The 18,985-nt window shown below is 48.3% G+C and overlaps 40 non-coding genes across 40 annotated transcripts; all 40 read left to right on the top strand.

The window, feature by feature from the left end:
• Nucleotides 1-49: 49 nt before the first annotated feature.
• LOC147969051 (5S ribosomal RNA) lies at nucleotides 50-168 on the top strand. Its single transcript, XR_015607093.1, has one exon. It is a non-coding gene; the product is annotated as a 5S ribosomal RNA (ribosomal RNA).
• Nucleotides 169-532: 364 nt separating this feature from the next.
• LOC147969050 (5S ribosomal RNA) lies at nucleotides 533-651 on the top strand. The gene has a single exon (XR_015607092.1). It is a non-coding gene; the product is annotated as a 5S ribosomal RNA (ribosomal RNA).
• Nucleotides 652-1,015: 364 nt separating this feature from the next.
• LOC147969049 (5S ribosomal RNA) lies at nucleotides 1,016-1,134 on the top strand. Its single transcript, XR_015606359.1, has one exon. It is a non-coding gene; the product is annotated as a 5S ribosomal RNA (ribosomal RNA).
• A 364-nt stretch (nucleotides 1,135-1,498) lies between these two features.
• LOC147969048 (5S ribosomal RNA) lies at nucleotides 1,499-1,617 on the top strand. Its single transcript, XR_015607091.1, has one exon. It is a non-coding gene; the product is annotated as a 5S ribosomal RNA (ribosomal RNA).
• A 364-nt stretch (nucleotides 1,618-1,981) lies between these two features.
• On the top strand, nucleotides 1,982-2,100 carry LOC147969047 (5S ribosomal RNA). Its single transcript, XR_015605842.1, has one exon. It is a non-coding gene; the product is annotated as a 5S ribosomal RNA (ribosomal RNA).
• Nucleotides 2,101-2,464: 364 nt separating this feature from the next.
• LOC147969046 (5S ribosomal RNA) lies at nucleotides 2,465-2,583 on the top strand. Its single transcript, XR_015607090.1, has one exon. It is a non-coding gene; the product is annotated as a 5S ribosomal RNA (ribosomal RNA).
• Nucleotides 2,584-2,947: 364 nt separating this feature from the next.
• Nucleotides 2,948-3,066, top strand: LOC147969045 (5S ribosomal RNA). The gene has a single exon (XR_015607089.1). It is a non-coding gene; the product is annotated as a 5S ribosomal RNA (ribosomal RNA).
• A 364-nt stretch (nucleotides 3,067-3,430) lies between these two features.
• On the top strand, nucleotides 3,431-3,549 carry LOC147969044 (5S ribosomal RNA). The gene has a single exon (XR_015605841.1). It is a non-coding gene; the product is annotated as a 5S ribosomal RNA (ribosomal RNA).
• A 363-nt stretch (nucleotides 3,550-3,912) lies between these two features.
• Nucleotides 3,913-4,031, top strand: LOC147969043 (5S ribosomal RNA). The gene has a single exon (XR_015607088.1). It is a non-coding gene; the product is annotated as a 5S ribosomal RNA (ribosomal RNA).
• Nucleotides 4,032-4,395: 364 nt separating this feature from the next.
• On the top strand, nucleotides 4,396-4,514 carry LOC147969042 (5S ribosomal RNA). Its single transcript, XR_015605756.1, has one exon. It is a non-coding gene; the product is annotated as a 5S ribosomal RNA (ribosomal RNA).
• A 364-nt stretch (nucleotides 4,515-4,878) lies between these two features.
• On the top strand, nucleotides 4,879-4,997 carry LOC147969041 (5S ribosomal RNA). The gene has a single exon (XR_015606281.1). It is a non-coding gene; the product is annotated as a 5S ribosomal RNA (ribosomal RNA).
• A 364-nt stretch (nucleotides 4,998-5,361) lies between these two features.
• LOC147969040 (5S ribosomal RNA) lies at nucleotides 5,362-5,480 on the top strand. The gene has a single exon (XR_015607087.1). It is a non-coding gene; the product is annotated as a 5S ribosomal RNA (ribosomal RNA).
• A 364-nt stretch (nucleotides 5,481-5,844) lies between these two features.
• On the top strand, nucleotides 5,845-5,963 carry LOC147969039 (5S ribosomal RNA). Its single transcript, XR_015606329.1, has one exon. It is a non-coding gene; the product is annotated as a 5S ribosomal RNA (ribosomal RNA).
• A 364-nt stretch (nucleotides 5,964-6,327) lies between these two features.
• Nucleotides 6,328-6,446, top strand: LOC147969038 (5S ribosomal RNA). Its single transcript, XR_015605767.1, has one exon. It is a non-coding gene; the product is annotated as a 5S ribosomal RNA (ribosomal RNA).
• Nucleotides 6,447-6,810: 364 nt separating this feature from the next.
• Nucleotides 6,811-6,929, top strand: LOC147969037 (5S ribosomal RNA). The gene has a single exon (XR_015607086.1). It is a non-coding gene; the product is annotated as a 5S ribosomal RNA (ribosomal RNA).
• A 364-nt stretch (nucleotides 6,930-7,293) lies between these two features.
• Nucleotides 7,294-7,412, top strand: LOC147969036 (5S ribosomal RNA). Its single transcript, XR_015607085.1, has one exon. It is a non-coding gene; the product is annotated as a 5S ribosomal RNA (ribosomal RNA).
• A 363-nt stretch (nucleotides 7,413-7,775) lies between these two features.
• Nucleotides 7,776-7,894, top strand: LOC147969035 (5S ribosomal RNA). Its single transcript, XR_015605840.1, has one exon. It is a non-coding gene; the product is annotated as a 5S ribosomal RNA (ribosomal RNA).
• Nucleotides 7,895-8,258: 364 nt separating this feature from the next.
• On the top strand, nucleotides 8,259-8,377 carry LOC147969034 (5S ribosomal RNA). The gene has a single exon (XR_015605838.1). It is a non-coding gene; the product is annotated as a 5S ribosomal RNA (ribosomal RNA).
• A 364-nt stretch (nucleotides 8,378-8,741) lies between these two features.
• On the top strand, nucleotides 8,742-8,860 carry LOC147969033 (5S ribosomal RNA). Its single transcript, XR_015607084.1, has one exon. It is a non-coding gene; the product is annotated as a 5S ribosomal RNA (ribosomal RNA).
• A 364-nt stretch (nucleotides 8,861-9,224) lies between these two features.
• LOC147969032 (5S ribosomal RNA) lies at nucleotides 9,225-9,342 on the top strand. The gene has a single exon (XR_015606250.1). It is a non-coding gene; the product is annotated as a 5S ribosomal RNA (ribosomal RNA).
• Nucleotides 9,343-9,706: 364 nt separating this feature from the next.
• On the top strand, nucleotides 9,707-9,825 carry LOC147969031 (5S ribosomal RNA). The gene has a single exon (XR_015605747.1). It is a non-coding gene; the product is annotated as a 5S ribosomal RNA (ribosomal RNA).
• Nucleotides 9,826-10,189: 364 nt separating this feature from the next.
• LOC147969030 (5S ribosomal RNA) lies at nucleotides 10,190-10,308 on the top strand. The gene has a single exon (XR_015605719.1). It is a non-coding gene; the product is annotated as a 5S ribosomal RNA (ribosomal RNA).
• A 364-nt stretch (nucleotides 10,309-10,672) lies between these two features.
• On the top strand, nucleotides 10,673-10,791 carry LOC147969029 (5S ribosomal RNA). The gene has a single exon (XR_015607083.1). It is a non-coding gene; the product is annotated as a 5S ribosomal RNA (ribosomal RNA).
• Nucleotides 10,792-11,155: 364 nt separating this feature from the next.
• LOC147969028 (5S ribosomal RNA) lies at nucleotides 11,156-11,274 on the top strand. Its single transcript, XR_015607082.1, has one exon. It is a non-coding gene; the product is annotated as a 5S ribosomal RNA (ribosomal RNA).
• A 364-nt stretch (nucleotides 11,275-11,638) lies between these two features.
• Nucleotides 11,639-11,756, top strand: LOC147969027 (5S ribosomal RNA). Its single transcript, XR_015606249.1, has one exon. It is a non-coding gene; the product is annotated as a 5S ribosomal RNA (ribosomal RNA).
• Nucleotides 11,757-12,120: 364 nt separating this feature from the next.
• On the top strand, nucleotides 12,121-12,239 carry LOC147969026 (5S ribosomal RNA). The gene has a single exon (XR_015607081.1). It is a non-coding gene; the product is annotated as a 5S ribosomal RNA (ribosomal RNA).
• Nucleotides 12,240-12,603: 364 nt separating this feature from the next.
• LOC147969025 (5S ribosomal RNA) lies at nucleotides 12,604-12,722 on the top strand. The gene has a single exon (XR_015605717.1). It is a non-coding gene; the product is annotated as a 5S ribosomal RNA (ribosomal RNA).
• Nucleotides 12,723-13,086: 364 nt separating this feature from the next.
• Nucleotides 13,087-13,205, top strand: LOC147969024 (5S ribosomal RNA). Its single transcript, XR_015607080.1, has one exon. It is a non-coding gene; the product is annotated as a 5S ribosomal RNA (ribosomal RNA).
• Nucleotides 13,206-13,569: 364 nt separating this feature from the next.
• LOC147969023 (5S ribosomal RNA) lies at nucleotides 13,570-13,688 on the top strand. The gene has a single exon (XR_015607079.1). It is a non-coding gene; the product is annotated as a 5S ribosomal RNA (ribosomal RNA).
• Nucleotides 13,689-14,052: 364 nt separating this feature from the next.
• Nucleotides 14,053-14,171, top strand: LOC147969022 (5S ribosomal RNA). Its single transcript, XR_015607078.1, has one exon. It is a non-coding gene; the product is annotated as a 5S ribosomal RNA (ribosomal RNA).
• A 335-nt stretch (nucleotides 14,172-14,506) lies between these two features.
• LOC147969021 (5S ribosomal RNA) lies at nucleotides 14,507-14,625 on the top strand. Its single transcript, XR_015605837.1, has one exon. It is a non-coding gene; the product is annotated as a 5S ribosomal RNA (ribosomal RNA).
• A 364-nt stretch (nucleotides 14,626-14,989) lies between these two features.
• LOC147969020 (5S ribosomal RNA) lies at nucleotides 14,990-15,108 on the top strand. Its single transcript, XR_015607077.1, has one exon. It is a non-coding gene; the product is annotated as a 5S ribosomal RNA (ribosomal RNA).
• A 364-nt stretch (nucleotides 15,109-15,472) lies between these two features.
• LOC147969019 (5S ribosomal RNA) lies at nucleotides 15,473-15,591 on the top strand. The gene has a single exon (XR_015607076.1). It is a non-coding gene; the product is annotated as a 5S ribosomal RNA (ribosomal RNA).
• A 335-nt stretch (nucleotides 15,592-15,926) lies between these two features.
• LOC147969018 (5S ribosomal RNA) lies at nucleotides 15,927-16,045 on the top strand. The gene has a single exon (XR_015605741.1). It is a non-coding gene; the product is annotated as a 5S ribosomal RNA (ribosomal RNA).
• A 364-nt stretch (nucleotides 16,046-16,409) lies between these two features.
• Nucleotides 16,410-16,528, top strand: LOC147969017 (5S ribosomal RNA). The gene has a single exon (XR_015607075.1). It is a non-coding gene; the product is annotated as a 5S ribosomal RNA (ribosomal RNA).
• A 364-nt stretch (nucleotides 16,529-16,892) lies between these two features.
• Nucleotides 16,893-17,011, top strand: LOC147969016 (5S ribosomal RNA). Its single transcript, XR_015607074.1, has one exon. It is a non-coding gene; the product is annotated as a 5S ribosomal RNA (ribosomal RNA).
• Nucleotides 17,012-17,373: 362 nt separating this feature from the next.
• On the top strand, nucleotides 17,374-17,492 carry LOC147969015 (5S ribosomal RNA). Its single transcript, XR_015607073.1, has one exon. It is a non-coding gene; the product is annotated as a 5S ribosomal RNA (ribosomal RNA).
• Nucleotides 17,493-17,855: 363 nt separating this feature from the next.
• Nucleotides 17,856-17,974, top strand: LOC147969014 (5S ribosomal RNA). The gene has a single exon (XR_015607072.1). It is a non-coding gene; the product is annotated as a 5S ribosomal RNA (ribosomal RNA).
• Nucleotides 17,975-18,338: 364 nt separating this feature from the next.
• On the top strand, nucleotides 18,339-18,457 carry LOC147969013 (5S ribosomal RNA). Its single transcript, XR_015605858.1, has one exon. It is a non-coding gene; the product is annotated as a 5S ribosomal RNA (ribosomal RNA).
• Nucleotides 18,458-18,821: 364 nt separating this feature from the next.
• LOC147969012 (5S ribosomal RNA) lies at nucleotides 18,822-18,940 on the top strand. The gene has a single exon (XR_015607071.1). It is a non-coding gene; the product is annotated as a 5S ribosomal RNA (ribosomal RNA).
• Nucleotides 18,941-18,985: the final 45 nt, after the last annotated feature.

The following is an 18,985-nucleotide window of genomic DNA, read 5'->3' as shown; positions in this document are numbered from 1 at the left end:
CGGACGTGGGAGTGGGAAGCATAAGGGATGAAGCCGGGGGTAACATGTTGGATGCGATCATACCAGCACTAAAGCACCGGATCCCATCAGAACTCCGAAGTTAAGCGTGCTTGGGCGAGAGTAGTACTAGGATGGGTGACCTCCTGGGAAGTCCTCGTGTTGCATTCCCTTTTTAATTATTTTTGTACGTACGTGAGGAACAGAACGCACGTGCGTGATATATATTAAGCCTGTCATCATATTTTTGACATTTGCGATATGTTTTAGCTCGGAGCTCGTTAGTCACGCGGCTAGGGAGAGTTGGGGCGCGAAAAGCGCGTTGTGAAAGGGGTGTAAAATACGTGTTGCTGCGGTATAGAGGGAGGGGTGGAAATCGTGGTAAACTCGTCTTCGTAGTTGAGCGAGAGAGTAAGTAGTATAGGGCATTATCCATTAGTAGGCGACGGTTGTAATGGTAGTAAGAATGTATAGCCGTCTTTGCAGCGGACGTGGGAGTGGGAAGCATAAGGGATGAAGCCGGGGGTAACATGTCGGATGCGATCATACCAGCACTAAAGCACCGGATCCCATCAGAACTCCGAAGTTAAGCGTGCTTGGGCGAGAGTAGTACTAGGATGGGTGACCTCCTGGGAAGTCCTCGTGTTGCATTCCCTTTTTAATTATTTTTGTACGTACGTGAGGAACAGAACGCACGTGCGTGATATATATTAAGCCTGTCATCATATTTTTGACATTTGCGATATGTTTTAGCTCGGAGCTCGTTAGTCACGCGGCTAGGGAGAGTTGGGGCGCGAAAAGCGCGTTGTGAAAGGGGTGTAAAATACGTGTTGCTGCGGTATAGAGGGAGGGGTGGAAATCGTGGTAAACTCGTCTTCGTAGTTGAGCGAGAGAGTAAGTAGTATAGGGCATTATCCATTAGTAGGCGACGGTTGTAATGGTAGTAAGAATGTATAGCCGTCTTTGCAGCGGACGTGGGAGTGGGAAGCATAAGGGATGAAGCCGGGGGTAACATGTCGGATGCGATCATACCAGCACTAAAGCACCGGATCCCATCAGAACTCCGAAGTGAAGCGTGCTTGGGCGAGAGTAGTACTAGGATGGGTGACTTCCTGGGAAGTCCTCGTGTTGCATTCCCTTTTTAATTATTTTTGTACGTACGTGAGGAACAGAACGCACGTGCGTGATATATATTAAGCCTGTCATCATATTTTTGACATTTGCGATATGTTTTAGCTCGGAGCTCGTTAGTCACGCGGCTAGGGAGAGTTGGGGCGCGAAAAGCGCGTTGTGAAAGGGGTGTAAAATACGTGTTGCTGCGGTATAGAGGGAGGGGTGGAAATCGTGGTAAACTCGTCTTCGTAGTTGAGCGAGAGAGTAAGTAGTATAGGGCATTATCCATTAGTAGGCGACGGTTGTAATGGTAGTAAGAATGTATAGCCGTCTTTGCAGCGGACGTGGGAGTGGGAAGCATAAGGGATGAAGCCGGGGGTAACATGTCGGATGCGATCATACCAGCACTAAAGCACCGGATCCCATCAGAACTCCGAAGTTAAGCGTGCTTGGGCGAGAGTAGTACTAGGATGGGTGACCTCCTGGGAAGTCCTCGTGTTGCATTCCCTTTTTAATTATTTTTGTACGTACGTGAGGAACAGAACGCACGTGCGTGATATATATTAAGCCTGTCATCATATTTTTGACATTTGCGATATGTTTTAGCTCGGAGCTCGTTAGTCACGCGGCTAGGGAGAGTTGGGGCGCGAAAAGCGCGTTGTGAAAGGGGTGTAAAATACGTGTTGCTGCGGTATAGAGGGAGGGGTGGAAATCGTGGTAAACTCGTCTTCGTAGTTGAGCGAGAGAGTAAGTAGTATAGGGCATTATCCATTAGTAGGCGACGGTTGTAATGGTAGTAAGAATGTATAGCCGTCTTTGCAGCGGACGTGGGAGTGGGAAGCATAAGGGATGAAGCCGGGGGTAACATGTCGGATGCGATCATACCAGCACTAAAGCACCGGATCCCATCAGAACTCCGAAGTGAAGCGTGCTTGGGCGAGAGTAGTACTAGGATGGGTGACCTCCTGGGAAGTCCTCGTGTTGCATTCCCTTTTTAATTATTTTTGTACGTACGTGAGGAATAGAACGCACGTGCGTGATATATATTAAGCCTGTCATCATATTTTTGACATTTGCGATATGTTTTAGCTCGGAGCTCGTTAGTCACGCGGCTAGGGAGAGTTGGGGCGCGAAAAGCGCGTTGTGAAAGGGGTGTAAAATACGTGTTGCTGCGGTATAGAGGGAGGGGTGGAAATCGTGGTAAACTCGTCTTCGTAGTTGAGCGAGAGAGTAAGTAGTATAGGGCATTATCCATTAGTAGGCGACGGTTGTAATGGTAGTAAGAATGTATAGCCGTCTTTGCAGCGGACGTGGGAGTGGGAAGCATAAGGGATGAAGCCGGGGGTAACATGTCGGATGCGATCATACCAGCACTAAAGCACCGGATCCCATCAGAACTCCGAAGTTAAGCGTGCTTGGGCGAGAGTAGTACTAGGATGGGTGACCTCCTGGGAAGTCCTCGTGTTGCATTCCCTTTTTAATTATTTTTGTACGTACGTGAGGAACAGAACGCACGTGCGTGATATATATTAAGCCTGTCATCATATTTTTGACATTTGCGATATGTTTTAGCTCGGAGCTCGTTAGTCACGCGGCTAGGGAGAGTTGGGGCGCGAAAAGCGCGTTGTGAAAGGGGTGTAAAATACGTGTTGCTGCGGTATAGAGGGAGGGGTGGAAATCGTGGTAAACTCGTCTTCGTAGTTGAGCGAGAGAGTAAGTAGTATAGGGCATTATCCATTAGTAGGCGACGGTTGTAATGGTAGTAAGAATGTATAGCCGTCTTTGCAGCGGACGTGGGAGTGGGAAGCATAAGGGATGAAGCCGGGGGTAACATGTCGGATGCGATCATACCAGCACTAAAGCACCGGATCCCATCAGAACTCCGAAGTTAAGCGTGCTTGGGCGAGAGTAGTACTAGGATGGGTGACCTCCTGGGAAGTCCTCGTGTTGCATTCCCTTTTTAATTATTTTTGTACGTACGTGAGGAACAGAACGCACGTGCGTGATATATATTAAGCCTGTCATCATATTTTTGACATTTGCGATATGTTTTAGCTCGGAGCTCGTTAGTCACGCGGCTAGGGAGAGTTGGGGCGCGAAAAGCGCGTTGTGAAAGGGGTGTAAAATACGTGTTGCTGCGGTATAGAGGGAGGGGTGGAAATCGTGGTAAACTCGTCTTCGTAGTTGAGCGAGAGAGTAAGTAGTATAGGGCATTATCCATTAGTAGGCGACGGTTGTAATGGTAGTAAGAATGTATAGCCGTCTTTGCAGCGGACGTGGGAGTGGGAAGCATAAGGGATGAAGCCGGGGGTAACATGTCGGATGCGATCATACCAGCACTAAAGCACCGGATCCCATCAGAACTCCGAAGTGAAGCGTGCTTGGGCGAGAGTAGTACTAGGATGGGTGACCTCCTGGGAAGTCCTCGTGTTGCATTCCCTTTTTAATTATTTTTGTACGTACATGAGGAACAGAACGCACGTGCGTGATATATATTAAGCCTGTCATCATATTTTTGACATTTGCGATATGTTTTAGCTCGGAGCTCGTTAGTCACGCGGCTAGGGAGAGTTGGGCGCGAAAAGCGCGTTGTGAAAGGGGTGTAAAATACGTGTTGCTGCGGTATAGAGGGAGGGGTGGAAATCGTGGTAAACTCGTCTTCGTAGTTGAGCGAGAGAGTAAGTAGTATAGGGCATTATCCATTAGTAGGCGACGGTTGTAATGGTAGTAAGAATGTATAGCCGTCTTTGCAGCGGACGTGGGAGTGGGAAGCATAAGGGATGAAGCCGGGGGTAACATGTCGGATGCGATCATACCAGCACTAAAGCACCGGATCCCATCAGAACTCCGAAGTTAAGCGTGCTTGGGCGAGAGTAGTACTAGGATGGGTGACCTCCTGGGAAGTCCTCGTGTTGCATTCCCTTTTTAATTATTTTTGTACGTACGTGAGGAACAGAACGCACATGCGTGATATATATTAAGCCTGTCATCATATTTTTGACATTTGCGATATTGTTTAGCTCGGAGCTCGTTAGTCACGCGGCTAGGGAGAGTTGGGGCGCGAAAAGCGCGTTGTGAAAGGGGTGTAAAATACGTGTTGCTGCGGTATAGAGGGAGGGGTGGAAATCGTGGTAAACTCGTCTTCGTAGTTGAGCGAGAGAGTAAGTAGTATAGGGCATTATCCATTAGTAGGCGACGGTTGTAATGGTAGTAAGAATGTATAGCCGTCTTTGCAGCGGACGTGGGAGTGGGAAGCATAAGGGATGAAGCCGGGGGTAACATGTCGTATGCGATCATACCAGCACTAAAGCACCGGATCCCATCAGAACTCCGAAGTTAAGCGTGCTTGGGCGAGAGTAGTACTAGGATGGGTGACCTCCTGGGAAGTCCTCGTGTTGCATTCCCTTTTTAATTATTTTTGTACGTACGTGAGGAACAGAACGCACGTGCGTGATATATATTAAGCCTGTCATCATATTTTTGACATTTGCGATATGTTTTAGCTCGGAGCTCGTTAGTCACGCGGCTAGGGAGAGTTGGGGCGCGAAAAGCGCGTTGTGAAAGGGGTGTAAAATACGTGTTGCTGCGGTATAGAGGGAGGGGTGGAAATCGTGGTAAACTCGTCTTCGTAGTTGAGCGAGAGAGTAAGTAGTATAGGGCATTATCCATTAGTAGGCGACGGTTGTAATGGTAGTAAGAATGTATAGCCGTCTTTGCAGCGGACGTGGGAGTGGGAAGCATAAGGGATGAAGCCGGGGGTAACATGTCGGATGCGATCATACCAGCACTAAAGCACCGGATCCCATCAGAACTCCAAAGTTAAGCGTGCTTGGGCGAGAGTAGTACTAGGATGGGTGACCTCCTGGGAAGTCCTCGTGTTGCATTCCCTTTTTAATTATTTTTGTACGTACGTGAGGAACAGAACGCACGTGCGTGATATATATTAAGCCTGTCATCATATTTTTGACATTTGCGATATGTTTTAGCTCGGAGCTCGTTAGTCACGCGGCTAGGGAGAGTTGGGGCGCGAAAAGCGCGTTGTGAAAGGGGTGTAAAATACGTGTTGCTGCGGTATAGAGGGAGGGGTGGAAATCGTGGTAAACTCGTCTTCGTAGTTGAGCGAGAGAGTAAGTAGTATAGGGCATTATCCATTAGTAGGCGACGGTTGTAATGGTAGTAAGAATGTATAGCCGTCTTTGCAGCGGACGTGGGAGTGGGAAGCATAAGGGATGAAGCCGGGGGTAACATGTCGGATGCGATCATACCAGCACTAAAGCACCGGATCCCATCAGAACTCCGAAGTTAAGCGTGCTTGGGCGAGAGTAGTACTAGGATGGGTGACCTCCTGGGAAGTCCTCGTGTTGCATTCCCTTTTTAATTATTTTTGTACGTACGTGAGGAACAGAACGCACGTGCGTGATATATATTAAGCCTGTCATCATATTTTTGACATTTGCGATATGTTTTAGCTCGGAGCTCGTTAATCACGCGGCTAGGGAGAGTTGGGGCGCGAAAAGCGCGTTGTGAAAGGGGTGTAAAATACGTGTTGCTGCGGTATAGAGGGAGGGGTGGAAATCGTGGTAAACTCGTCTTCGTAGTTGAGCGAGAGAGTAAGTAGTATAGGGCATTATCCATTAGTAGGCGACGGTTGTAATGGTAGTAAGAATGTATAGCCGTCTTTGCAGCGGACGTGGGAGTGGGAAGCATAAGGGATGAAGCCGGGGGTAACATGTCGGATGCGATCATACCAGCACTAAAGCACCGGATCCCATCAGAACTCCGAAATTAAGCGTGCTTGGGCGAGAGTAGTACTAGGATGGGTGACCTCCTGGGAAGTCCTCGTGTTGCATTCCCTTTTTAATTATTTTTGTACGTACGTGAGGAACAGAACGCACGTGCGTGATATATATTAAGCCTGTCATCATATTTTTGACATTTGCGATATGTTTTAGCTCGGAGCTCGTTAGTCACGCGGCTAGGGAGAGTTGGGGCGCGAAAAGCGCGTTGTGAAAGGGGTGTAAAATACGTGTTGCTGCGGTATAGAGGGAGGGGTGGAAATCGTGGTAAACTCGTCTTCGTAGTTGAGCGAGAGAGTAAGTAGTATAGGGCATTATCCATTAGTAGGCGACGGTTGTAATGGTAGTAAGAATGTATAGCCGTCTTTGCAGCGGACGTGGGAGTGGGAAGCATAAGGGATGAAGCCGGGGGTAACATGTCGGATGCGATCATACCAGCACTAAAGCACCGGATCCCATTAGAACTCCGAAGTTAAGCGTGCTTGGGCGAGAGTAGTACTAGGATGGGTGACCTCCTGGGAAGTCCTCGTGTTGCATTCCCTTTTTAATTATTTTTGTACGTACGTGAGGAACAGAACGCACGTGCGTGATATATATTAAGCCTGTCATCATATTTTTGACATTTGCGATATGTTTTAGCTCGGAGCTCGTTAGTCACGCGGCTAGGGAGAGTTGGGGCGCGAAAAGCGCGTTGTGAAAGGGGTGTAAAATACGTGTTGCTGCGGTATAGAGGGAGGGGTGGAAATCGTGGTAAACTCGTCTTCGTAGTTGAGCGAGAGAGTAAGTAGTATAGGGCATTATCCATTAGTAGGCGACGGTTGTAATGGTAGTAAGAATGTATAGCCGTCTTTGCAGCGGACGTGGGAGTGGGAAGCATAAGGGATTAAGCCGGGGGTAACATGTTGGATGCGATCATACCAGCACTAAAGCACCGGATCCCATCAGAACTCCGAAGTTAAGCGTGCTTGGGCGAGAGTAGTACTAGGATGGGTGACCTCCTGGGAAGTCCTCGTGTTGCATTCCCTTTTTAATTATTTTTGTACGTACGTGAGGAACAGAACGCACGTGCGTGATATATATTAAGCCTGTCATCATATTTTTGACATTTGCGATATGTTTTAGCTCGGAGCTCGTTAGTCACGCGGCTAGGGAGAGTTGGGGCGCGAAAAGCGCGTTGTGAAAGGGGTGTAAAATACGTGTTGCTGCGGTATAGAGGGAGGGGTGGAAATCGTGGTAAACTCGTCTTCGTAGTTGAGCGAGAGAGTAAGTAGTATAGGGCATTATCCATTAGTAGGCGACGGTTGTAATGGTAGTAAGAATGTATAGCCGTCTTTGCAGCGGACGTGGGAGTGGGAAGCATAAGGGATGAAGCCGGGGGTAACATGTCGGATGCGATCATACCAGCACTAAAGCACCGGATCCCATCAGAACTCCGAAGTTAAGCGTGCTTGGGCGAGAGTAGTACTAGGATGGGTGACCTCCTGGGAAGTCCTCGTGTTGCATTCCCTTTTTAATTATTTTTGTACGTACGTGAGGAACAGAACGCACGTGCGTGATATATATTAAGCCTGTCATCATATTTTTGACATTTGCGATATGTTTTAGCTCGGAGCTCGTTAGTCACGCGGCTAGGGAGAGTTGGGGCGCGAAAAGCGCGTTGTGAAAGGGGTGTAAAATACGTGTTGCTGCGGTATAGAGGGAGGGGTGGAAATCGTGGAAACTCGTCTTCGTAGTTGAGCGAGAGAGTAAGTAGTATAGGGCATTATCCATTAGTAGGCGACGGTTGTAATGGTAGTAAGAATGTATAGCCGTCTTTGCAGCGGACGTGGGAGTGGGAAGCATAAGGGATGAAGCCGGGGGTAACATGTCGGATGCGATCATACCAGCACTAAAGCACCGGATCCCATCAGAACTCCGAAGTGAAGCGTGCTTGGGCGAGAGTAGTACTAGGATGGGTGACCTCCTGGGAAGTCCTCGTGTTGCATTCCCTTTTTAATTATTTTTGTACGTACGTGAGGAACAGAACGCACGTGCGTGATATATATTAAGCCTGTCATCATATTTTTGACATTTGCGATATGTTTTAGCTCGGAGCTCGTTAGTCACGCGGCTAGGTAGAGTTGGGGCGCGAAAAGCGCGTTGTGAAAGGGGTGTAAAATACGTGTTGCTGCGGTATAGAGGGAGGGGTGGAAATCGTGGTAAACTCGTCTTCGTAGTTGAGCGAGAGAGTAAGTAGTATAGGGCATTATCCATTAGTAGGCGACGGTTGTAATGGTAGTAAGAATGTATAGCCGTCTTTGCAGCGGACGTGGGAGTGGGAAGCATAAGGGATGAAGCCGGGGGTAATATGTCGGATGCGATCATACCAGCACTAAAGCACCGGATCCCATCAGAACTCCGAAGTGAAGCGTGCTTGGGCGAGAGTAGTACTAGGATGGGTGACCTCCTGGGAAGTCCTCGTGTTGCATTCCCTTTTTAATTATTTTTGTACGTACGTGAGGAACAGAACGCACGTGCGTGATATATATTAAGCCTGTCATCATATTTTTGACATTTGCGATATTGTTTAGCTCGGAGCTCGTTAGTCACGCGGCTAGGGAGAGTTGGGGCGCGAAAAGCGCGTTGTGAAAGGGGTGCAAAATACGTGTTGCTGCGGTATAGAGGGAGGGGTGGAAATCGTGGTAAACTCGTCTTCGTAGTTGAGCGAGAGAGTAAGTAGTATAGGGCATTATCCATTAGTAGGCGACGGTTGTAATGGTAGTAAGAATGTATAGCCGTCTTTGCAGCGGACGTGGGAGTGGGAAGCATAAGGGATGAAGCCGGGGGTAACATGTCGGATGCGATCATACCAGCACTAAAGCACCGGATCCCATCAGAACTCCGAAGTTAAGCGTGCTTGGGCGAGAGTAGTACTAGGATGGGTGACCTCCTGGGAAGTCCTCGTGTTGCATTCCCTTTTTAATTATTTTTGTACGTACGTGAGGAACAGAACGCACGTGCGTGATATATATTAAGCCTGTCATCATATTTTTGACATTTGCGATATGTTTTAGCTCGGAGCTCGTTAGTCACGCGGCTAGGTAGAGTTGGGGCGCGAAAAGCGCGTTGTGAAAGGGGTGTAAAATACGTGTTGCTGCGGTATAGAGGGAGGGGTGGAAATCGTGGTAAACTCGTCTTCGTAGTTGAGCGAGAGAGTAAGTAGTATAGGGCATTATCCATTAGTAGGCGACGGTTGTAATGGTAGTAAGAATGTATAGCCGTCTTTGCAGCGGACGTGGGAGTGGGAAGCATAAGGGATGAAGCCGGGGGTAACATGTCGGATGCGATCATACCAGCACTAAAGCACCGGATCCCATCAGAACTCCGAAGTTAAGCGTGCTTGGGCGAGAGTAGTACTAGGATGGGTGACCTCCTGGAAGTCCTCGTGTTGCATTCCCTTTTTAATTATTTTTGTACGTACGTGAGGAACAGAACGCACGTGCGTGATATATATTAAGCCTGTCATCATATTTTTGACATTTGCGATATGTTTTAGCTCGGAGCTCGTTAGTCACGCGGCTAGGGAGAGTTGGGGCGCGAAAAGCGCGTTGTGAAAGGGGTGTAAAATACGTGTTGCTGCGGTATAGAGGGAGGGGTGGAAATCGTGGTAAACTCGTCTTCGTAGTTGAGCGAGAGAGTAAGTAGTATAGGGCATTATCCATTAGTAGGCGACGGTTGTAATGGTAGTAAGAATGTATAGCCGTCTTTGTAGCGGACGTGGGAGTGGGAAGCATAAGGGATGAAGCCGGGGGTAACATGTTGGATGCGATCATACCAGCACTAAAGCACCGGATCCCATCAGAACTCCGAAGTTAAGCGTGCTTGGGCGAGAGAAGTACTAGGATGGGTGACCTCCTGGGAAGTCCTCGTGTTGCATTCCCTTTTTAATTATTTTTGTACGTACGTGAGGAACAGAACGCACGTGCGTGATATATATTAAGCCTGTCATCATATTTTTGACATTTGCGATATGTTTTAGCTCGGAGCTCGTTAGTCACGCGGCTAGGGAGAGTTGGGGCGCGAAAAGCGCGTTGTGAAAGGGGTGTAAAATACGTGTTGCTGCGGTATAGAGGGAGGGGTGGAAATCGTGGTAAACTCGTCTTCGTAGTTGAGCGAGAGAGTAAGTAGTATAGGGCATTATCCATTAGTAGGCGACGGTTGTAATGGTAGTAAGAATGTATAGCCGTCTTTGTAGCGGACGTGGGAGTGGGAAGCATAAGGGATGAAGCCGGGGGTAACATGTTGGATGCGATCATACCAGCACTAAAGCACCGGATCCCATCAGAACTCCGAAGTTAAGCGTGCTTGGGCGAGAGTAGTACTAGGATGGGTGACCTCTTGGGAAGTCCTCGTGTTGCATTCCCTTTTTAATTATTTTTGTACGTACGTGAGGAACAGAACGCACGTGCGTGATATATATTAAGCCTGTCATCATATTTTTGACATTTGCGATATGTTTTAGCTCGGAGCTCGTTAGTCACACGGCTAGGGAGAGTTGGGGCGCGAAAAGCGCGTTGTGAAAGGGGTGTAAAATACGTGTTGCTGCGGTATAGAGGGAGGGGTGGAAATCGTGGTAAACTCGTCTTCGTAGTTGAGCGAGAGAGTAAGTAGTATAGGGAATTATCCATTAGTAGGCGACGGTTGTAATGGTAGTAAGAATGTATAGCCGTCTTTGTAGCGGACGTGGGAGTGGGAGGCATAAGGGATGAAGCCGGGGGTAACATGTCGGATGCGATCATACCAGCACTAAAGCACCGGATCCCATCAGAACTCCGAAGTTAAGCGTGCTTGGGCGAGAGTAGTACTAGGATGGGTGACCTCCTGGGAAGTCCTCGTGTTGCATTCCCTTTTTAATTATTTTTGTACGTACGTGAGGAACAGAACGCACGTGCGTGATATATATTAAGCCTGTCATCATATTTTTGACATTTGCGATATGTTTTAGCTCGGAGCTCGTTAGTCACGCGGCTAGGGAGAGTTGGGGCGCGAAAAGCGCGTTGTGAAAGGGGTGTAAAATACGTGTTGCTGCGGTATAGAGGGAGGGGTGGAAATCGTGGTAAACTCGTCTTCGTAGTTGAGCGAGAGAGTAAGTAGTATAGGGCATTATCCATTAGTAGGCGACGGTTGTAATGGTAGTAAGAATGTATAGCCGTCTTTGTAGCGGACGTGGGAGTGGGAAGCATAAGGGATGAAGCCGGGGGTAACATGTTGGATGCGATCATACCAGCACTAAAGCACCGGATCCCATCAGAACTCCGAAGTTAAGCGTGCTTGGGCGAGAGTAGTACTAGGATGGGTGACCTCCTGGGAAGTCCTCGTGTTGCATTCCCTTTTTAATTATTTTTGTACGTACGTGAGGAACAGAACGCACGTGCGTGATATATATTAAGCCTGTCATCATATTTTTGACATTTGCGATATGTTTTAGCTCGGAGCTCGTTAGTCACGCGGCTAGGTAGAGTTGGGGCGCGAAAAGCGCGTTGTGAAAGGGGTGTAAAATACGTGTTGCTGCGGTATAGAGGGAGGGGTGGAAATCGTGGTAAACTCGTCTTCGTAGTTGAGCGAGAGAGTAAGTAGTATAGGGCATTATCCATTAGTAGGCGACGGTTGTAATGGTAGTAAGAATGTATAGCCGTCTTTGCAGCGGACGTGGGAGTGGGAAGCATAAGGGATGAAGCCGGGGGTAACATGTCGGATGCGATCATACCAGCACTAAAGCACCGGATCCCATCAGAACTCCGAAGTTAAGCGTGCTTGGGCGAGAGTAGTACTAGGATGGGTGACCTCCTGGAAGTCCTCGTGTTGCATTCCCTTTTTAATTATTTTTGTACGTACGTGAGGAACAGAACGCACGTGCGTGATATATATTAAGCCTGTCATCATATTTTTGACATTTGCGATATGTTTTAGCTCGGAGCTCGTTAGTCACACGGCTAGGGAGAGTTGGGGCGCGAAAAGCGCGTTGTGAAAGGGGTGTAAAATACGTGTTGCTGCGGTATAGAGGGAGGGGTGGAAATCGTGGTAAACTCGTCTTCGTAGTTGAGCGAGAGAGTAAGTAGTATAGGGAATTATCCATTAGTAGGCGACGGTTGTAATGGTAGTAAGAATGTATAGCCGTCTTTGTAGCGGACGTGGGAGTGGGAGGCATAAGGGATGAAGCCGGGGGTAACATGTCGGATGCGATCATACCAGCACTAAAGCACCGGATCCCATCAGAACTCCGAAGTTAAGCGTGCTTGGGCGAGAGTAGTACTAGGATGGGTGACCTCCTGGGAAGTCCTCGTGTTGCATTCCCTTTTTAATTATTTTTGTACGTACGTGAGGAACATAACGCACGTGCGTGATATATATTAAGCCTGTCATCATATTTTTGACATTTGCGATATGTTTTAGCTCGGAGCTCGTTAGTCACGCGGCTAGGGAGAGTTGGGGCGCGAAAAGCGCGTTGTGAAAGGGGTGTAAAATACGTGTTGCTGCGGTATAGAGGGAGGGGTGGAAATCGTGGTAAACTCGTCTTCGTAGTTGAGCGAGAGAGTAAGTAGTATAGGGCATTATCCATTAGTAGGCGACGGTTGTAATGGTAGTAAGAATGTATAGCCGTCTTTGTAGCGGACGTGGGAGTGGGAAGCATAAGGGATGAAGCCGGGGGTAACATGTTGGATGCGATCATACCAGCACTAAAGCACCGGATCCCATCAGAACTCCGAAGTTAAGCGTGCTTGGGCGAGAGTAGTACTAGGATGGGTGACCTCTTGGGAAGTCCTCGTGTTGCATTCCCTTTTTAATTATTTTTGTACGTACGTGAGGAACAGAACGCACGTGCGTGATATATATTAAGCCTGTCATCATATTTTTGACATTTGCGATATGTTTTAGCTCGGAGCTCGTTAGTCACACGGCTAGGGAGAGTTGGGGCGCGAAAAGCGCGTTGTGAAAGGGGTGTAAAATACGTGTTGCTGCGGTATAGAGGGAGGGGTGGAAATCGTGGTAAACTCGTCTTCGTAGTTGAGCGAGAGAGTAAGTAGTATAGGGCATTATCCATTAGTAGGCGACGGTTGTAATGGTAGTAAGAATGTATAGCCGTCTTTGTAGCGGACGTGGGAGTGGGAGGCATAAGGGATGAAGCCGGGGGTAACATGTCGGATGCGATCATACCAGCACTAAAGCACCGGATCCCATCAGAACTCCGAAGTTAAGCGTGCTTGGGCGAGAGTAGTACTAGGATGGGTGACCTCCTGGGAAGTCCTCGTGTTGCATTCCCTTTTTAATTATTTTTGTACGTACGTGAGGAACAGAACGCACGTGCGTGATATATATTAAGCCTGTCATCATATTTTTGACATTTGCGATATGTTTTAGCTCGGAGCTCGTTAGTCACGCGGCTAGGGAGAGTTGGGGCGCGAAAAGCGCGTTGTGAAAGGGGTGTAAAATACGTGTTGCTGCGGTATAGAGGGGGGGGTGGAAATCATGGTAAACTCGTCTTCGTAGTTGAGCGAGAGAGTAAGTAGTATAGGGCATTATCCATTAGTAGGCGACGGTTGTAATGGTAGTAAGAATGTATAGCCGTCTTTGTAGCGGACGTGGGAGTGGGAAGCATAAGGGATGAAGCCGGGGGTAACATGTCGGATGCGATCATACCAGCACTAAAGCACCGGATCCCATCAGAACTCCGAAGTTAAGCGTGCTTGGGCGAGAGTAGTACTAGGATGGGTGACCTCCTGGGAAGTCCTCGTGTTGCATTCCCTTTTTAATTATTTTTGTACGTACGTGAGGAACAGAACGCACGTGCGTGATATATATTAAGCCTGTCATCATATTTTTGACATTTGCGATATGTTTTAGCTCGGAGCTCGTTAGTCACGCGGCTAGGGAGAGTTGGGGCGCGAAAAGCGCGTTGTGAAAGGGGTGTAAAATACGTGTTGCTGCGTTATAGAGGGAGGGGTGGAAATCGTGGTAAACTCGTCTTCGTAGTTGAGCGAGAGAGTAAGTAGTATAGGGCATTATCCATTAGTAGGCGACGGTTGTAATGGTAGTAAGAATGTATAGCCGTCTTTGTAGCGGACGTGGGAGTGGGAAGCATAAGGGATGAAGCCGGGGGTAACATGTCGGATGCGATCATACCAGCACTAAAGCACCGGATCCCATCAGAACTCCGAAGTTAAGCGTGCTTGGGCGAGAGTAGTACTAGGATGGGTGACCTCCTGGGAAGTCCTCGTGTTGCATTCCCTTTTTTAATTATTTTTGTACGTACGTGAGGAATAGAACGCACGTGCGTGATATATGCGATATGTTTTAGCTCGGAGCTCGTTAGTCACGCGGCTAGGGAGAGTTGGGGCGCGAAAAGCGCGTTGTGAAAGGGGTGTAAAATACGTGTTGCTGCGGTATAGAGGGAGGGGTGGAAATCGTGGTAAACTCGTCTTCGTAGTTGAGCGAGAGAGTAAGTAGTATAGGGCATTATCCATTAGTAGGCGACGGTTGTAATGGTAGTAAGAATGTATAGCCGTCTTTGCAGCGGACGTGGGAGTGGGAAGCATAAGGGATGAAGCCGGGGGTAACATGTCGGATGCGATCATACCAGCACTAAAGCACCGGATCCCATCAGAACTCCGAAGTTAAGAGTGCTTGGGCGAGAGTAGTACTAGGATGGGTGACCTCCTGGGAAGTGCTCGTGTTGCATTCACTTTTTAATTATTTTTGTACGTACATGAGGAACAGAACGCACGTGCGTGATATATATTAAGCCTGTCATCATATTTTTGACATTTGCGATATGTTTTAGCTCGGAGCTCGTTAGTCACGCGGCTAGGGAGAGTTGGGGCGCGAAAAGCGCGTTGTGAAAGGGGTGTAAAATACGTGTTGCTGCGGTATAGAGGGAGGGGTGGAAATCGTGGTAAACTCGTCTTCGTAGTTGAGCGAGAGAGTAAGTAGTATAGGGCATTATCCATTAGTAGGCGACGGTTGTAATGGTAGTAAGAATGTATAGCCGTCTTTGTAGAGGACGTGGGAGTGGGACGCATAAGGGATGAAGCCGGGGGTAACATGTCGGATGCGATCATACCAGCACTAAAGCACCGGATCCCATCAGAACTCCGAAGTTAAGCGTGCTTGGGCGAGAGTAGTACTAGGATGGGTGACCTCCTGGGAAGTCCTCGTGTTGCATTCCCTTTTTAATTATTTTTGTACGTACGTGAGGAACAGAACGCACGTGCGTGATATATATTAAGCCTGTCATCATATTTTTGACATTTGCGATATGTTTTAGCTCGGAGCTCGTTAGTCACGCGGCTAGGGAGAGTTGGGGCGCGAAAAGCGCGTTGTGAAAGGGGTGTAAAATACGTGTTGCTGCGTTATAGAGGGAGGGGTGGAAATCGTGGTAAACTCGTCTTCGTAGTTGAGCGAGAGAGTAAGTAGTATAGGGCATTATCCATTAGTAGGCGACGGTTGTAATGGTAGTAAGAATGTATAGCCGTCTTTGTAGCGGACGTGGGAGTGGGAAGCATAAGGGATGAAGCCGGGGGTAACATGTCGGATGCGATCATACCAGCACTAAAGCACCGGATCCCATCAGAACTCCGAAGTTAAGCGTGCTTGGGCGAGAGTAGTACTAGGATGGGTGACCTCCTGGGAAGTCCTCGTGTTGCATTCCCTTTTTTAATTATTTTTGTACGTACGTGAGGAACAGAACGCACGTGCGTGATATATGCGATATGTTTTAGCTCGGAGCTCGTTAGTCACGCGGCTAGGGAGAGTTGGGGCGCGAAAAGCGCGTTGTGAAAGGGGTGTAAAATACGTGTTGCTGCGGTATAGAGGGAGGGGTGGAAATCGTGGTAAACTCGTCTTCGTAGTTGAGCGAGAGAGTAAGTAGTATAGGGCATTATCCATTAGTAGGCGACGGTTGTAATGGTAGTAAGAATGTATAGCCGTCTTTGCAGCGGACGTGGGAGTGGGAAGCATAAGGGATGAAGCCGGGGGTAACATGTCGGATGCGATCATACCAGCACTAAAGCACCGGATCCCATCAGAACTCCGAAGTTAAGAGTGCTTGGGCGAGAGTAGTACTAGGATGGGTGACCTCCTGGGAAGTCCTCGTGTTGCATTCACTTTTTAATTATTTTTGTACGTACATGAGGAACAGAACGCACGTGCGTGATATATATTAAGCCTGTCATCATATTTTTGACATTTGCGATATGTTTTAGCTCGGAGCTCGTTAGTCACGCGGCTAGGGAGAGTTGGGGCGCGAAAAGCGCGTTGTGAAAGGGGTGTAAAATACGTGTTGCTGCGGTATAGAGGGAGGGGTGGAAATCGTGGTAAACTCGTCTTCGTAGTTGAGCGAGAGAGTAAGTAGTATAGGGCATTATCCATTAGTAGGCGACGGTTGTAATGGTAGTAAGAATGTATAGCCGTCTTTGTAGAGGACGTGGGAGTGGGACGCATAAGGGATGAAGCCGGGGGTAACATGTCGGATGCGATCATACCAGCACTAAAGCACCGGATCCCATCAGAACTCCGAAGTTAAGCGTGCTTGGGCGAGAGTAGTACTAGGATGGGTGACCTCCTGGGAAGTCCTCGTGTTGCATTCCCTTTTTAATTATTTTTGTACGTACGTGAGGAACAGAACGCACGTGCGTGATATATATTAAGCCTGTCATCATATTTTTGACATTTGCGATATGTTTTAGCTCGGAGCTCGTTAGTCACGCGGCTAGGGAGAGTTGGGGCGCGAAAAGCGCGTTGTGAAAGGGGTGTAAAATACGTGTTGCTGCGGTATAGAGGGAGGGGTGGAAATCGTGGTAAACTCGTCTTCGTAGTTGAGCGAGAGAGTAAGTAGTATAGGGCATTATCCATTAGTAGGCGACGGTTGTAATGGTAGTAAGAATGTATAGTCGTCTTTGTAGCGGACGTGGGAGTGGGAAGCATAAGGGATGAAGCAGGGGGTAACATGTCGGATGCGATCATACCAGCACTAAAGCACCGGATCCCATCAGAACTCCGAAGTTAAGCGTGCTTGGGCGAGAGTAGTACTAGGATGGGTGACCTCCTGGGAAGTCCTCGTGTTGCATTCCCTTTTTAATTATTTTTGTACGTACGTGAGGAACAGAACGCACGTGCGTGATATATATTAAGCCTGTCATCATATTTTTGACATTTGCGATATGTTTTAGCTCGGAGCTCGTTAGTCACGCGGCTAAGGAGAGTTGGGGCGCGAAAAGCGCGTTGTGAAAGGGTGTAAAGTACGTGTTGCTGCGGTATAGAGGGAGGGGTGGAAATCGTGGTAAACTCGTCTTCGTAGTTGAGCGAGAGAGTAAGTAGTATAGGGCATTATCCATTAGTAGGCGACGGTTGTAATGGTAGTAAGAATGTATAGCCGTCTTTGCAGCGGACGTGGGAGTGGGAAGCATAAGGGATGAAGCCGGGGTAACATGTCGGATGCGATCATACCAGCACTAAAGCACCGGATCCCATCAGAACTCCGAAGTTAAGCGTGCTTGGGCGAGAGTAGTACTAGGATGGGTGACCTCCTGGGAAGTCCTCGTGTTGCATTCCCTTTTTAATTATTTTTGTACGTACGTGAGGAACAGAACGCACGTGCGTGATATATATTAAGCCTGTCATCATATTTTTGACATTTGCGATATGTTTTAGCTCGGAGCTCGTTAGTCACGCGGCTAGGGAGAGTTGGGGCGCGAAAAGCGCGTTGTGAAAGGGTGTAAAGTACGTGTTGCTGCGGTATAGAGGGAGGGGTGGAAATCGTGGTAAACTCGTCTTCGTAGTTGAGCGAGAGAGTAAGTAGTATAGGGCATTATCCATTAGTAGGTGACGGTTGTAATGGTAGTAAGAATGTATAGCCGTCTTTGCAGCGGACGTGGGAGTGGGAAGCATAAGGGATGAAGCCGGGGGTAACATGTCGGATGCGATCATACCAGCACTAAAGCACCGGATCCCATCAGAACTCCGAAGTTAAGCGTGCTTGGGCGAGAGTAGTACTAGGATGGGTGACCTCCTGGGAAGTCCTCGTGTTGCATTCCCTTTTTAATTATTTTTGTACGTACGTGAGGAACAGAACGCACGTGCGTGATATATATTAAGCCTGTCATCATATTTTTGACATTTGCGATATGTTTTAGCTCGGAGCTCGTTAGTCACGCGGCTAGGGAGAGTTGGGGCGCGAAAAGCGCGTTGTGAAAGGGGTGTAAAATACGTGTTGCTGCGGTATAGAGGGAGGGGTGGAAATCGTGGTAAACTCGTCTTCGTAGTTGAGCGAGAGAGTAAGTAGTATAGGGCATTATCCATTAGTAGGCGACGGTTGTAATGGTAGTAAGAATGTATAGCCGTCTTTGCAGCGGACGTGGGAGTGGGAAGCATAAGGGATGAAGCCGGGGGTAACATGTCGGATGCGATCATACCAGCACTAAAGCACCGGATCCCATCAGAACTCCGAAGTCAAGCGTGCTTGGGCGAGAGTAGTACTAGGATGGGTGACCTCCTGGGAAGTCCTCGTGTTGCATTCCCTTTTTAATTATTTTTGTACGTACGTGAGGAACAGAACGCACGTGCGTGATATATATTAAGCCTGTCATCATATTTTTGACATTTGCGATATGTTTTAGCTCGGAGCTCGTTAGTCACGCGGCTAGGGAGAGTTGGGGCGCGAAAAGCGCGTTGTGAAAGGGGTGTAAAATACGTGTTGCTGCGGTATAGAGGGAGGGGTGGAAATCGTGGTAAACTCGTCTTCGTAGTTGAGCGAGAGAGTAAGTAGTATAGGGCATTATCCATTAGTAGGCGACGGTTGTAATGGTAGTAAGAATGTATAGCCGTCCTTGCAGCGGACGTGGGAGTGGGAAGCATAAGGGATGAAGCCGGAGGTAACATGTCGGATGCGATCATACCAGCACTAAAGCACCGGATCCCATCAGAACTCCGAAGTTAAGCGTGCTTGGGCGAGAGTAGTACTAGGATGGGTGACCTCCTGGGAAGTCCTCGTGTTGCATTCCCTTTTTAATTATTTTTGTACGTACGTGAGGAACAGAACGCACGTG

The sequence above is a fragment of the Triticum urartu genome, chromosome 5A, assembly GCF_056163025.1.
Source record: "Triticum urartu cultivar PI428250 chromosome 5A, HENAU_Tu73, whole genome shotgun sequence".
NCBI lineage: Eukaryota > Viridiplantae > Streptophyta > Magnoliopsida > Poales > Poaceae > Triticum > Triticum urartu.
This window is presented reverse-complemented; position numbering and strand designations above follow the sequence as displayed.